Source organism: Maylandia zebra, linkage group LG19, assembly GCF_041146795.1.
Source record: "Maylandia zebra isolate NMK-2024a linkage group LG19, Mzebra_GT3a, whole genome shotgun sequence".
Lineage (NCBI taxonomy): Eukaryota > Metazoa > Chordata > Actinopteri > Cichliformes > Cichlidae > Maylandia > Maylandia zebra.
Genome location: NC_135185.1, coordinates 30,074,047 through 30,090,727, shown reverse-complemented (window position 1 = coordinate 30,090,727; position 16,681 = coordinate 30,074,047). Strand labels below are relative to the sequence as shown.

At 40.9% G+C, this 16,681-nt stretch overlaps 1 long non-coding RNA gene across 2 annotated transcripts; it reads left to right on the top strand.

The window, feature by feature from the left end:
- The first annotated feature begins 30 nt into the window (after positions 1 to 30).
- Positions 31 to 14,722, top strand: LOC143413962 (uncharacterized). 2 transcript variants are annotated; one of them, XR_013094524.1, is made up of 4 exons: positions 72 to 157; positions 10,120 to 10,186; positions 14,251 to 14,351; positions 14,530 to 14,722. It is a non-coding gene; the product is annotated as an uncharacterized LOC143413962 (long non-coding RNA). The 2 variants fall into 2 exon arrangements; XR_013094525.1 differs by lacking the exons at positions 10,120 to 10,186; positions 14,530 to 14,722 and having other exon boundaries at positions 31 to 157; positions 14,251 to 14,482.
- Positions 14,723 to 16,681: the final 1,959 nt, after the last annotated feature.

Below are 16,681 nucleotides of genomic sequence, written 5' to 3'. Positions count from 1 at the left end.
TATCAAGAGCCACTGAAATAGGAGCAACTCAAAAAAATAAAAAATAAAACGAAGAAGAAAATACAAATAAAACGAGAAACCGTTTTACACGAGCTCAGCAAGACCGCATCCTCTCCCAACTATGAAAAATGCCCGGATACCTCTTCATAATGCCCAGGTAAGACGTAAACAGAATGTCTTCAGGTTATCAAGTCTTTACTTTTCTACAGTCCGAAAACACTATCAGCTTTTTTCTTTCCCCCGCGCTGAAAAAAGATGCTGTTTTACGCAAACATTATTCTATCTGCGTCTCTTTAGTTTATGTTGAACAAGAAAAGAGGGGCAAAGAGAGCAGCGCGCTGGCTCTGGGCTCTGAGGCTGTATTCTTACTCTAAGTGAGAGAGTTTGAATCGTGCTCGCATGAGTATCACCACCTCCTTGGATCTGAAGTCACTGGGAATTTTTGTAGGGATTGCATGCGCTTTGCGTGGAGAAACTCCCCCTTGTCGGATGTATTCTTGCTTCTACTTACAGCATCGCTCGGTCCATGTGCCCACACGCACTTTCTCTGCCAAGTTACATGTTGTTGCTCTGAATTTCTTCGGAGCAGGACTGTTTTATGAATGCAGCTGCATTAATCATTACCTTCAATTTAAATTTAAGTTGACAGCGTAGAAAATATTATACAACTTCCAGATGTTTTTTCTTCCTTTCGCAGAACTGATTGTTTCATTATTTCAAAGTCACCGTTTTATGATTATTTTTAATTAATTAGGCTTATTATTCTATTAACCCATTTCTGTGGTAGGACACACTGTGAGTGCAGTGTAAGGGCACTTTAAAGCTAATTTACAGTGGTACTGTTAAGCTTTTATAGATTGCAGGATATATGTAAAACGTGCTTCCTGACCATACACACATTTTGATCTGGCAGTAAAAAGCTCACAGTTCAGACTCCCTCAAACTGAAACCTTGGAAAACTGGTCAAGTTATGTAACATCCAATTCATCTCCTCTTTTCATCTGCTGCATCATCACTTTCCTTCTCACTGTCTGGAAATAACACATTTCTCTTCTCCCATAAGACCCTAAACTACCCAAAGAGAGCTGGCTCGCTTCTCTCATTCAGCCCACAAAGATGCACGCCTGTCTCTTTCATGAGCGCTCTCCTTACTCCCTAAGCACCATTACCACTCACAGAACTGCCATCCAAAACACACAGAGTGCTGTTTTCTACCCATTCATTCTTTTTCCCAGCCATGAAATATCCAAAACCCCTGAAAAGTGATGTCTGTGTTCCTTTTTTTGTTAGCGATCCATGCAAACTAAATCTGTGAAGGCTCGGACTGACCACTACAATTGATTACAGCTTATCTTCCAACCCATACTAATCTAATTACAAAGGATGCCACATTTGTCTTATGCATCTCTAGCTTGCTGCCTGCTACTGTACCCTATTTTTGCCTGATAACAGTTAAATCAAGCATGCTTTCCTAATGCAGATAGCAACAAAAAGATCACAGCCATCTGACCCCAGCATCCATGAGGGTTACCCCTACATGGACAGACAGATCTCCTCAGTGACCTGTGCGAATGAGCAGCTGGCTGCTGCTCAAGTGTTCCTTGCTGAGTTTAAATCAATGTCTTAATCTGTTTCTGAGTCATGTTAGATGCTCTTGTATCTGTGTAGGGCAGACGTTGCCAACCTTTCCTGGCAGGTGTACACCCGTGTCACACTTAAATACCTCCTTATGTTCCAGTCAGTTGATGCTTTTATTAGAAGTTTTTTAACACTATTAATTGTTCTTCCACTTGGATTCTCACTTATCGACAAGCATTTTAGACAGTTACATTTAGTTTAGTTTTATTTATCAGCTACAAGAAAATATGTCAACAGGTTATCTGTCCAACGCCTTTAGTTTCTTGTCAAAAATCCATAATTTATGTTCTTCTCAGCCATCTAAAGAAATTTTCACCTGAACTACTCCAAACTTGGGAGGTGTGTTGTTGGGAGACCTGATTAAGTGCATTAGTTTCACATCGCTGTGGATGAATTGTGGCTCGCTGGTCTTTGCAGGATCTTTTAAAAATAAGCCACATGGGAAGGGTTTTGAGCATGAGCGACATGTTTAAGGTTACACCAAAGCATTTCAATCAGATTTAAGTCCAGACTTTGACAGGGCCACTCCAAAAACTTTCATCTTTTTTTAACCATTCAGACGAGGACTTGTTGTTGCATTTACAGTCACCCCCTCCTGCAGAACACAAGACTGCTTAACCTTCAGGGCATGAACTGATGGGTGGACATTTACCTTCAGGATTTCCTAGTAGAGAGCTGGCTTCATCAATTACAGCAAGTTGTCCAGGTGTTAAAGCAGTAAAGCAGTCACAGACCATCACACTACTACCACCATGTTAGACTGATGGTGAGATAAACGTTAGGTAGATGTGTCTCTGTCTGCTCTTCGGCTATCAAAGGAACTCTTGATGCAAACTACTCCAAACTTGGCAGATAGACACATAGATCTATATCTGTTTATCTGATAGATAGATAGATAGATAGATAGATAGATAGATAGATAGATAGATAGATAGATAGATAGATAGATCGATTCAGATTACCCTAGATACAGTCTTTAACATACCCCTTAACTAACCCTTGTTTGGGAATCATTAAAAGTTTGTGGAGCAACAATGTTATGAAAGTGGACTTTAATGTGGCCCAATTTGATAGGCTTCAATTTGCAGCATCTGGAGGAACTCTAGAATAAATACCAGGAGGATGTCTCTGGCTATGACCGACGCTTCTACACAAAGAGTCCTTTGAAAGCTCTGGCATGACAACCAAGCCACTCCTATCATCTTTCAAATGCAGAGCAGAAATATAACTGCATTACACTGCGAGGTTTCACACAAAGCGCAGGGTCAAATCAGCAAAAATATCCAAGTCCCATGACTGAACCGACGATCCGCTTATGTGTGCGTGCCTGTGATTGATACAGCAAGCCTGAAGTGGATTTGAATTGCCTCCACATTATTAAGTGCTTTTCATTGTCTCACGTTCGATGGCGTAATCTTGGACAAATAGATGGAAGCTGATTAACTGCATCGAGTTGAATCCGCGCTGTCAGCGTGAATGTCATATTTGCATCAGTTTAGTTGACGGCCTTGTCACTGCTGCACGAGCGAGGGGTCAGAGGTCAAGTGTAAGACACAAGACAACTAAGCAGTATCATTACCAGAATGTAGGGCTCCTGTTATAACCAAGTATCAACTGTGTATTCTTAGCCTCTCCTCCAGAATTTTAAGTGATCTATGTGAATCGGGCTCTTGTATTGACTTTCAATAGAGAGCACTAACAACAAGGAGCGCCAATCTCTTCATTAGCTACCTTTTGCTGTTTGTATCAAGGACTTCAACTCTCCTTTCTTTTTGCCCGGGAGCTAACATAATACTGACATTGTTCAGACTGGGCAGTGGTGAGGACCTGAGGGAAAATGTGGAAAAAGGAGGGTCATTTTGGCAGAAAACCACTTTGTAAAAACTCGAATTACGTGCTTTATTGATGTGTTATTTTTCATCGAACATGGCAGCTTTTCCTTAGAAGGATCATTACAGAAGTTCTCCATCACGCTCCAGCACTGTACATAAAACAGGCATTCGCACAACTAGAGGAAACAGTTAAAGATAGAGCAGGATCAATCTAATGCACTTGGGGCTTGGGCTGCAGGGTCTTTCCCAGCTTGTGTGAACAAAGAGCTGTCAGCTGGATAATAGAAGTAGGTCACATGGGTGTTATTTAAGACAACCACCTTCACTTTCCCTTTCGTGATATTCGTACTTTTTATGGGTGTTAGAAGTGCAGCTGTGAAACAACTGAGAAATGCGTGTGCGTTTGCCTCCGAGCCATACTGTACGGTGCTGGATCTAGAGGGAAATCTTTCAGCTCCATCTACACTTTCAAATGGCGGAGCACTCCAGAAACACGCTACAGTCAGACAGACTGTAGCGCCACTGGCAACGTTTCTGATGCATGTCATAGCACTGGCAACGCGTCCGCCTCAGCTGAGTGATCGGCTCTTTCATTTATGGGTGTGAGTTGTTAAGTTAACAAAGACCTTTAGCTGACTGGAATGATGAAAACTGTAACAAAGATTAGATTAAGTACTTCCCTTTTGCAAATTATCCTTTTGCCCCCTTTCAAAAGATTGGCTTTGATACAGAAATAATTATGTATTATTATAACCCATATTGCAGCACAGTCTGTGAAACGGAGAAACTCCTAGCAGCAGAACTGTGTATAATAAACAGTATAGTAGACAAAGACAAGACATCCATTCTTGTACCTGCTAGCAAATGAACCCCCGTGGAGCTTTTGCACAACTTCTTGAATATGTCAGTAGACTCTGTCTACTGACATAGACTCTGTCTTTCTTTCTGTGATTCAATCTAGGTACTTAAAAAATTGATTTCATCTGATTGGTTTTGTCTAGATCAGGTGTGTCAAAGGTGTGTAGAGCCCACTTTAACCTTAAGTGGGCCAGACCACTGAATCTCCTCTTTCCATCATTTCAACTAGTTATAATACTAATACTACAGGTATTTAACCAACGAAGAAGTTTAACCTAAGTGGTATGGTGTGGTATGAGCGGTCATGGGGGAGGTCTTTTTATCCACGGTTCAGTATTCACAGAATCACCTATTTCTGGAACGTATTCATGGAAAATTCATCTATTCACAGATTTTTTGACTTGACAAGCTATTGGCTGGCGTTTGCAAAGCAGCCAATCCAGGAAAAAATCTGGTACATTAAGATTAAAGAGTCGGAGAGAAGGAAAACCGTGGATGTTAGCTTCTGCAGCAGTGGGAAGATGGTTTCTACTGCGCGTGATAAGAGCATCGTCAGGTATATTTGGTGTTAATAACGCTTATAACTTGACGTTGACTTTTATCAGTAGGAAAGATTTTCAAACGCATGTCCTCGTTAATGTCTTTGCCAGGCTGATTCTGGCCCCCGGGCCTCATATTTCACAACCCCAGTCTAGATACTTCTTGGTGTTAATTTGCTGAATAATGTATGCTACTTGAATTTTGATCCAGAAATCAGATAATAAATGTAAGGTTTATATTTGATTACGCCAAAAGTCCTGCATCACAAAAAAGAATATAGAAGATTCCTTTGGATTCATTCAAATGTAAAATTCTAGGTTATGACATTAAAGTTGCTGCCATGTATTGTTGTCTTCTTGTATGGCTTCAGTAGGCTGTGTAATATGCTGCCTTTGTTTTGTTTTTTTTACACTTTGGTTAAGTGTCTGCTGCTCCACTTCAGCCTGAAATTCTCTTGTGCAGTCCTTCTGTCTCTTGAAGTTTGATTTAAAAATGTCTCCAATGAACAATATGCAGAATGATGTCACACCGCTGCATGATAAATGCTGCTGGAGCGGATTCAAAGGGTGGATCATGCTGGCAGCCAATTAGGTCAAATAAGAACATGCAATAACTTTCCAGAAAACATACATTTTTCTAAAGATGTGGGGGCCTTCTACTCATTAGCCAGATGTAGCCTAAAAGATTCAGAAATCAGTCACAGCATAAATCAGCACTGGCAGGAATGTCTAAATAGGAGTGCGATGGAGTGCCCTTGGTGACATGCATTCTTGTAAATTCTGAGTATTCAGTTCACAAAAGAAAAAAACAGCAGAGGGAGGAGTTAATGTGTGCGATAGATCATTCTGGCGTTTCAACCGGAGCTTTCTTCCTCCTCTCTGCTTTTCTGTCTCCTCCCTTTCAATTTTCCTGGCCCCTTACCCTCGATTTAAGCGTGCATCTCGCGCCGCTGGCCCGAGCCCCTGGAGCTCTCTTCCTTCTGGTCCCCCTGGTTGTGACCTGGACGCAAGGCGCTCTGGGCTGACTCTGTTGCTGTTTTGTCTTGAAGGGTTTATAGATGGGCCGTGCCTCAAAGCTTCGGCCCCTATTCTCGTTGCTTTACGGCTTTACGCTGTCTCTACCAACCGACCGTGGAAAATCAAGGTCAAGCATTTTCCACATTAGCAGCTTTACCAGGTGGACAGAAATGGATATCTGCTGCATTTACCCCTCAGCCCCTTGCCCACCGAAGAAAAACAAACTGCTCCACACGTGTATCTCGCAAAAATGGTAACTGATGGTTCTGTTCATCACGTTTTCATAACACACAACAAAGAAAGATGCAAGGGGTGATATTAGATTAGGTATTTTTAGAAACTGGGCCAAAGGTGAGACAAGCACTTCAAAGTACATGCAAACTGTGTGGCACCAACCTGGCATCTAAATTCAGGGAGTGCACTCGAAACAAAAGGACTATTTTTTCAGTGGGAAAAGTTAAAAAGCAATAAAGGAGCGATTTCTCCTTCTTCTTCTTCTTTTACACTTTATTAGTGTCAGGTAGCGTCTTATAAAATAGACCATACATCTGAAAAACTGCCTGAAAAAACGCTGTTCCCATTAGAGTCCTTTAATTGCCTCCAGAAGGTCACGATGATTTAAGTCTAGTATCAACAAACAGCCTGTAATGTTTATAATATGGAAAGTATAGGCCTGTGTGGTGAATAAACTGTACATCTGCCTTTAAATCTTATCTTTATTTACAGCAGTGTCAGCTGTAACTCACTTTTTTTGTTGCTTTTTAAACCTTGTTTTGCTGCAGGGTTTTTTAGTTCACACGTCGACTGTGTTATTTTATTTCACCCCTAAGCCACCCATGTGTTAGTCTGACTGCACGCACCATAAAGCAAAGATTGAACAAATTGTCAGTTGTTTTGATATTAGACTGCAGGCCTGTTGAGTAATGCAGGTTAAGTTCTGTTTATCTTTACTGCTGGGAATGGATGAGACATAAACCCTATTTGGTGGCTGACTCACTGATGGCACGTGCTTCCCAGCCTTCAACATGACAGCACATAAACTTGGTATGGCGCTGGAGTTTGAGGCAAACTAATTGCTAGCTGTGTTTTGAAGGAATAATCTTCTTTCCATATGCAGCACTCGTGTAATGCTCGTGTTTAAGGCCTGCTAGTCCTGCTGCACGGGCCTTATGCTTGGTTAGCTGTGAGCAGAGAATCATGTGCTCTCTTCAGCGGTTAGGAGAATGAAAAATCTTCTTCACTGCCCCCAATTAACAGTGAAGGTCGAGCACCAGAAAGTTACGATGCGATTTAACCCCCCGCATGAGGTCAATTTGACCTGAATAGCTTCTTATTAAGCATGATAAATTTGTTATTTTTCAATCCATTAAACCTTTTCCCCATAGTCCATTTAGTCAGAACAAACCTCTGGCCCACCATAGCCTAGTCTCTGTTTACCACAAGCAAACTTCAAGTAAAAAGGGGATGACACGACGATTAGCAGAGATGACTTCAAAGTGCTCTCTGCCACAGGCTTTTGTTAATTATCAGTCGCCAGTGTTGAGTGCGTGAAGGTCAGTAGGGTAACATCAACGGCAGCATTCAACAACGGCTAAACTTTAGTCCAGTCAGTGGAACAGCTATCAATGAAACCTTGTTACGACCATGGGATCCATGGGACTGGACTGGAGGGATGCAAGGTTCAGGGAGGAAGTCTCTCTGACTACCCTGACCTGTCTGCGAGAGCCCTCCAGGCAGACAGAAACTGAGGCCTCCAACAGATGTTTGGGAAAACTGCCCCATTCATCATGGCACTTTTCAGGAATGTCTTTGAACTGTTTTTTAAATTAGCGTCACATTCATCTTTGGCAGAACCAGAGGACTTAGATAGATAGATAGATAGATAGATAGATAGATAGATAGATAGATAGATAGATAGATAGATAGATAGATAGATAGATAGATAGATAGATAGATAGATAGATAGATAGATAGATAGATAGATAGATAGATTGGCAGCAACAACGTCAATAAAGTGTTTTTGAAAACTGCCAATGACTCTTTCAAAATGCTGTGGAGGAATTTCAGCCCACTCTTCTGTGCTTTGTCCTTTTTTTGGTGATTTTGCTGGTGCATTTCTGATCATTGTCATGCTGCATAATTTAACAGGCCATGAACTGTTGGTTGGACATTCTCCTTCAGCATTTCCTGGTAGAGAGCAGAATTCATGGCTTGATGAATTGTCCAGGTCCTCACACAGCAAAACAGCCCCAGACAATCACACTACTACCAGAACAATTGACTGTTGGTTTGATGTTCTTGATGGATGGATAGATAAAAAGAACAGGATTTTCATGTCTTTTAAGTCGGACTTCTTGGATGTTTCCCATAACTGCCCACTTTGTGAATCACACCCATGAGAGAAATCTTGGACTGGTTATGTTATTGAGCAACTCTGTCTACCATTGCCCCACATCACACTCAGCTTCAGCTACAGTTCTCATGCATACACATGCACACACACATTGGCATGGTGTAGTGTGAACTCACGGCATGGCTGCAGGGTCTCAGTCAGCCCATGTGGAACAGCTTTTTTGCTCTCGCTCTCCCATGCTGCTGCAGCAGTGGGGTTTAAATCACCCAAGGCAAAGCTGACAAGATGACAATGACAAAACGACATACAGAAACTGTCACCAAGCCAAAGCAACACTTCTCCACATTAGCTCACAAAATTTATTTCCTCCTGAAATAAAACATGGAGGAACAAGCATAGAATTTATTCTGTGGACTGTCTTTTGTTAACATTCCAGTTCACTGTAATGTAAAAGTATTCATATGACTCTAACCCGGCCTGCCGGTACAGCTGAGTTTTATACCGAGCGCTCAGTAGGGAGCAGGAAGAGAGGCCCCGTGCGTCCAGAGCCTCGTCTCCTGAGCAGCACTAAGCACTCAGCAGGCTTCAAGGGCGAATGTTCATTAGGGAGCCAAGTTTTAATAAGCCCGCAGACAGACATGCTGCTAAACAGCCTCAAGTGCCAGAAGAGGTGAGTTTACTTATTGTGCTGATCCTCATGACTTCATGGCATCATGAGCAACACATCTAAATATCTACAGGACCTAACAATCAAATACTGTACACGATTGACTGTCAGGATGGAAATAAGTAAATAAGTACTTAGTATAAGAATTTAGACAAAATGATTAAGCAGTGTTTACCTCAACCTTTATTTATAAGAGGAAAATTCACTGAGTGTGCCACGCTTGCTTCACAGTCACACCAGCTCAAGGTCATCCAAGAGAGTTAAATCTGTTTATTTGCTTACCTCAAATTAGTCTCCAGCAGGCCGTGCAGTCTAAACCAGCAATTAGATGAAACTTTCTGCTGCGAGGGTATTGCTTCTCTTATCAGGAAGGAAAGGGTTTTGGAAGAACTTTTCAGATAATTTTAAAGTTATTTTAAAGCACTGCTTTAAAAGTCCTAAGACCTATAAAGGATATATAAAGAATCAGTTTAGAAACAATTTCCTACACAAAGCTGCTCAAAGCTGCTGGGGGGGGGGGCTTCTTGAGTCACCAGGTTATGGTGACGAAAAGTGGATTTTGTGAAGCTATAGATACAAATCTCCAAATTCACCTGCCAACATAGCTGAAGGTCTTTCATCAAGATTTAATACATGTTAATCTTTATGAAACCCAGGAAAAGTGTAAAAGCTAGCAGTTTAAGAGGCGTTGGACAGAGCCTGACTAGCTGTTTGTTTCCAGTCTTACAGTAATGCTAAGCCAAGCTAACTCTCTGCCTGCTGTAGCTTCTCTATAGAGACAGATGATAAGTGCTTACCTGTTCATTTTTCCTCACCTGCAGGTTGAATAATATCAGATTGAGTTTCTGAAATAAAACTAGAACCCTTTTACTTAATAATGCTGCTGCTGATGTTACAGTAAACTTCATGGTTACTGTACACCACTGTTTCCAATGTGTTTACACGAATCTGCAGCTCTATCATGTCTATCAGCCTACTACATGTTCAGTCACAGTCAGTCTATCAAAGAATTATATCCTTAAATCCAAATTTAAAAACAGGATCTCCGCAACGGGAGCTTTGGTTTGTTTCGTGTGACTAATCTTAAGATGCAAGAAACCAGTAATATATAGCACAGTGAAACGAGATCAAGGTTGCACTTTATCACTCTGTCATTAAGGAGCTCTTTGACTTTAGGATAACTAATGCAGTGTTATTTCTGCACTCGCCCTGCAGTACCTAGGACCCCTTTCTCCACGGATTGTCTTGGCACGGTCCGGAAGAGTGTTTATCATAGGAAGAGGTAAGTTACTAAATGAATAAAAACAGGATGACAGCTGAGTAGAAAAATACACGGTGACACGGCAATTATGGAGAGCTGTTAACAAAAGGATAAAGTCATAAAACTGTCCTTCAACTGTTTCTACTTAGCTGAAGATAAGATAACCCAAGAGGAATCAATCACAGGGCTTGTATATTAAGACTTGCGTGATAGATCATGATATAAGTAAATGGTGCGTGGGATGTTTAGATGCATTTCAGAGCAATTTTAAAAAAGGATTAAAATCATGCACGTTTTTTGTTGTGTACCAGATTTTTATGTTTGGAAATTATGTAAGGCTCCAGAGGATTTTGGAATGGGCAAACTGGACAGTGGAAAGGAAGGGGGCAGTTTTTATTTACAAACAGCTCGGTCTCTATTTGTTGTTTTATAGATCGATTGTGACCAAGTCTCCCTCATAAAATAAATGGAGGTACAAAAGACCTAGATGGCTCTGATGGTTGAATTCACATAACTTCTCCTACTGTTTCCCAACACCTTATTGTTTTTATGTCACCAGTTAATAGCATGTGATGAGAAGTTTGGTAACTGTTGCCTGTGCTTCTAAACGCTCAACCAGCTGTCCACCATTTAGCTTAAATAATGATTTCATGTTTGCACAAAGAGTCAGATCTTCTTATTAGATCACCGCGTCATCTCTTATGATGATGGATAGTGTCATGAGGGGTCACCTTTTTTATTGCTGATCAGAGTCAGCGTGTGTGTGTGTGTGTGTGTGTGTCTGAGGCCAAACCACATCTGGAGACAACCTGGGGGCTGTTAATCACAAACCTAAACAGAAAATAGCTCAATCTCCTTGTTTGAAACACCCAGAAACATCTTTGGTTGCATAACAGCCTTTTATTGTGCCATTTTCATTCTTAGGAAAAAAAATGGGACCAAAAATGGGAGGCTTTCATATTTATGCTGTAATAAATACAGAGCGTCTGTGGAGTTTGACTGAAAAGTGTTACACACACCGTATTTACTTGGAAGTTTATTTCCATGCAAAACCTCCTCGGAGAAGTCTTTGGGCAAATTCTTTGTTGAGGTAATGTTTACTTTGCCACAAAAATGTTGCTGTTGCGTTCTCTAACGACCATAACAACATCACTGATGAATTTGGTGGATGGAAAATGTCTCAACCGCATTTTATGTACAATGTTGGACATCTGAAAAGTTTTTGCATGCCCTTGTGGAGACGCTGGCCCATACTGTGAGCGATTTTGAAACGACGACGGCCGTTCGCCTGGACGACTTTAAAAAAAATTGGGGGATTCCATCCAGTCTGTGAATTATGTGAACTAACTGGCACGAAATGTAACGTCTTAACAGCCGGGCTGACTGGTGACAGTTTAATGGCTGAAGATATAATAAATATCCAGTATTTTGTGTATTTACTGGGTTTCACAGCTTGGACAATGTCAACAGTGGGCCTTTACCCAATATATTTTTTTCCTCATTGTCCAAATACGGCAACCAAACTACAAGCATGTCAGCATCTCTCTCGTCTGTCAGTCTAGCCAGAGGAGGATTATATGCATGCACAGTACTGTGTAAAAGTCTTGAGTCACCGCTGATTTCTTTATAGTTTGCTTCCAAGGAGCCAGACTGTGTTGTTTAAGCGTTACACATGACAGACAAGCTATGAAAAAAAAAGTTTTAAATATTTTTTTTCTTTTTTTAAACCAGCAATCTGTCACAAAAGCACATCATTTGTTCCCATTTCTTTAACCAACTCTACAAAAAGTAGCAACAATATGAGCTTGACGACATAAAATGATATTTTTGCATCAGGAAAGAGCTAGTAGTTGAAACCCTGACATACAGTATATCTGAATGGTTTTGGAGCGTATTCCTGAAAGTTTTTTGGGCCTGCCAGTTCTATCTGCAGCAGATGATCGGTATCTGAAAGTCACATCCTAAACAGGAAAAAATCCAGCAAAGACCTGACACAGGACCTGAGAGCTGCATCTGGACCTTCGATTAATCCATCTCCTGTTCACTGAAGCCTCATCGGAAATGTTTCAGTGGAAGGGTGGCTGTAAAGATTTTTTAAGGAAGCGAAAAAGACTGAGGTATGCCAAATTACACAACAACTGGACTAAAAATCAGTGGCAAATTTGAATGTGTACTTAAGAAATCAGGAGAGAGGTAGAACAATGAGTGTCTACAGCCATCTGTAAAAAAACAGTGGAGGCTCTGTCATGTTTTGAGGCTGTATTGCAACCAGTGTTGTCAGCGTTCTTGTCTAAACTGATGGAATTATGAACCTTGAAAAGTACGGTCAGATTTTGATAGACCATGCAATGCCACCTGGGAAGTGTAGGATTGGCAACAGCTTCCGTTTTTAACAATGATCCCAAATCACACTCCCAGTTCAGTCAAACCATAAGTGCACAGAGAAACACACAACAAAACTGCAGTTAATATTCTTATTTTATTACCATATTTACCTCCTTTCCTCTCTTGATTTCTCATCATTGGTTCCTGAGCTTCTTTGACCGTTGAGCTCACCTGGCCCTTTAGCTTGCTTGTCTCACTCCTGCAGCTGAAATGAGTTTTGAGAATTTTGAGAATTGTTCTTCTCAGTTAATGACTTATGGTCCAACCTTCTTTTCTATTTAAGAGTTGAGCACTCCATTTGTGTTCTTTCTCCAGTTTAGTTACCTTTAATGTAAAGTGAAATAAACCCAGATGCACTGTAAGATTATTGATGGCTGTTTCCTTTGTATTTTGGCCCAATGCCCGCAGTAAAAGCAACTTTGTGTGAGCTTCCAGCCTCCTAATTTGCAGAAACATTATCAGTCATGGATTGGCCTTCCCAGATCCATGACCTGAACATAGATGATCAAGATGTGCAACCATTTTAACAGAGAACAGAACATAAGGCTAGCCAACATACAACTTTAAGAAGCCTGAAGACCTATTTGTGAAGAGTATGACAAACCTAAAGAAATGACGAGAAGCTTCAGGCTATGTTAAAGAATAAAACATGATCACACCAAATATTGACTTTCAAGTTCTTAAAATTGTAAAAATTCTGCTTTTGTTTTATATGCTGTATTTTCATATGTTTGCAAATGTTCCAATAAATTGCTCCACATATTTCTCATCTTCCTAGTGAAATATAAAGAATTGTATGTTTTTCTTTTGACTATTACTATGCAAGCATTTCACAACACTGACCTCTTTTAGAGGATGCTTCTCTTTTTACAAATTGTTTTAAACCTATGTGTATAACTTGACTAGCTTACAGAGTAAAACAAACCTTAAAATATGATCTAGAGAACATTCAGAAAAGGAAAAACATTATTTTAACTCACACGTTTGAAAGGTATTGTTGAAAGTCCTCATTTTAACATCTCTAATGTAATTAATATAGACGTGTGGTGAGCCTTAGTAGCAGTCCCTCTCTAACCTTGATAAATACACAGACAGTGTCTTGTGTAATTCATACCCAGAGCAAAACAAACACTTGATGCCATGTCTGTGGCCTCTCTGATGTCCACGCTTATTTCTGGATGGCATTCTCATCATCCCATTGGGCGATGACAGCCTTAACGAGGAAGCGAGCCCTGCCATGACAGACTACAGTGCTATCCCAGAAAGGAGCCTGGATACATTACATCATATCGTGATAAGGCTTGCACATGAAAAGTGCCCTGCTACAGACTAGCGATCTGCCCAGGGTGAACAGCACCTCTCGCCCTGTGACAGCTGGGAGAGGCTCCAACCCTGCTGTTACCCTGAACTGCATAAGCAGTAAAAAAAAAAAATGGATGGAAAAGTGTAGATTATTCAGCAAGATTACAATCATCAGACTTCTATATGTGTACTGACAGTCAAGAAGACCCATATGAATCTGCTATTCATGAGAGCTGAAATGCAGTCACGAGGGAGAACATGAAGCCTCTTTTTCACAGGGTTTAGGAAGCAGCCTGCCATTATCTAAACGGCTGTACATGTTGGGGAAGTAGCAGCTGATAGGATGCCGTCAATCTTTCTGTCAGTCCAGGCCTCACCCTGTTCCTCTCTCTTTTCAGGGTGGTCCCAACTGTGTCGACCATCTCTTGTCGGTATGACTTGGCAGAGATCACCGCAGCAGGCAGGAACACACTTCCCTTCAATCAGCAGTTTCCAGCAGGTGTGCTGTACCTCTCCCGTTCTTTCATCTGCAGCAGTATGTAGAGTGTAATTCAGTCCCGGCCTAAGCCCTCCCAAACTGGCACCTCTAGGCTGAGCTGGATGTGTGCAAATAAAATGCTTTGGCTTGTTTTTGATGCTTCTGTCAAACTCTTCTTTTTCTTCTGTCCTCTCAACAGTTTCAATTTCACAGCACAGAAGAGAAGGTGATATCTGGCTCCGTGCTGTAAACACACTGTGAGCTGGATGCTGCTGATATGTACACAAAAAAAGATGGCACATGTGTTGGCCAGATGTGGTTACTATTGTTGTATTTGCTTTGCTGTGGTCAGTGAAATCCATTTAAAGCCTCTTTTTTTCTTACCGGAGAAAGTATGAATGGATTTATTACCCCCCTGAGTAAGAAAACCGTACCTCCGAGGATGACTAAAAGCTGTCAGAGTTCCACGTTGTAGTGATCTGGCCCAAGCCGCAGACCAGCAGTGGAGTGCTTTTTACAAATAAGGAGCTCTAGGTTGTGCAGGGGAACTGTGGGTAAACCTTAAGCAGCTCTTTTTATTTTAATTTAATAAGGAAATAAAGCACTTGAATCCACTGTTACAGTTTATAAATCAAAATATATTAAAGGCACCTGTATTGTCATTTGGAAGCGAATTGCCAAATAAGCCAAGTTTGTTGTAATACACAGAGTAGAGGACAGTACAAAATATGACGACTGTGCTGAACATACTGAGCTTCCTAGGTGAATAATTACAGTGCTTGGGATCAGCCCAGTGGCCTGGAGCACTCTACTGACTTGGAGTGGATGTGGTTGGAAAGAGGACCAATGCCAGGCTTATTATTGGTCATTTTCTACTAGACCCTAATATTTCTATTTGCATAACTGTGGGAGTCAGAATTCATGACAGCTAGTTTGATCCTGACCTTGTGGCACAAAAACCAGAGTTATGCAGCTTTTTGTCACGCCAGAAGAATTTGTTGTAAACAGTCCTGTTCTTCTTCATGGTTCAGAAACTGTATGAAGCATTTTACATGCGCGCAGTAAAAGGGACAATTTGATATGGGAAACTTTATGAGGATACGGACAGAAGTACTAAAAGAGCTGAGAGTCAGACTAGTGGCTCTGTAAAGCTGTATTGGAATTAAATATCCAACAGTGTTTGCAGTATACAGTGTTGTGCAAAAGTCTTGAGCCACCCCTCATTTCTTTATATCTCACTTCCAAGGTGTCAGACTTTCTTGTGACTTTGAAAGTGCTCTTCAGCAATATTATTTGCTGAAGTCTTTTCTGCTTTTTCATTCGTTTGCAGTCCAGTTTGTACGGAAACTTAACACTGGGCTATGAAACATTCAAGCATAAAGAAGGAACCTAACTCAAGGGATGAGTCAATGTTGTGTCTACATATAACAGACAACCAATGTTAAATTGTATCTGTAGGCACTTACAAGCAGCCTATTGCAAAATCATCATTTGTCCCCATTCAAACAACAAGCTGATTCCCAAAGCCATAAAACTTGGCATAACTAAGCATGGTCTCAGTGGAAGTTTGGCTATCAAGAAGCCATTCTTAAGGAGGGGAAATGGGGAGAAGAATTACACAAGAACTGGACTGAAAATCTGTGGTAAAATCAGTGTAATTAATCCATAACTGAAGTTTTTGGTTCAAAACGTCACCAATAGGTCCAAGAGGTCAGGAGAGAGGAACAACAGTGAGAGTGACAGTCATCTCTAAAACACTGTGGGGGGGTTTTGTCATGTGTTGGGCTGCATTTCAATCGCTGGGGTTGGGGATCTTCTCAATATTAATGGAATTATGAAAACAGAAAAGTGCAGTGAGATTTTGATCCACCATGCAATACCATCTGGAAAGCATCTGAATGGCACCCGATTCATTTTCTTTTTACATGACAATAATCCCAAACACCCAACATCATCTTGAAAGACAACAGAACAAAAGGCAGCCAACATCCAAAGAAGAGCAGTGAACGTCCTACAAGAAGCCTGGAGAACTATTCCTGAAGACCGCTTGACAAGAAAGCTGCCTAAGAGAGTTCAGGCTAAAGACTTTAGTACTATAGTATTACACTAGAAAATATATTATCATAATTTTTTGTTATCATAAATCCCCTAAAAATAGATTTTTTTGATCTAGTGATAGCATTAGATGAGCTGTAGCAGATCTGTGTCAAACTCAGCAGCTGAAGAGAAATCAAACATCACTAACTTGGGGAAACCACAAATGCCTAAATGTACAGAGTAGTGCTGAGATATTTCAGTTTTCTGAGAGAGATGCAGGACAAGTCTGTCCCACTGACAATGAGTCCAGCAGA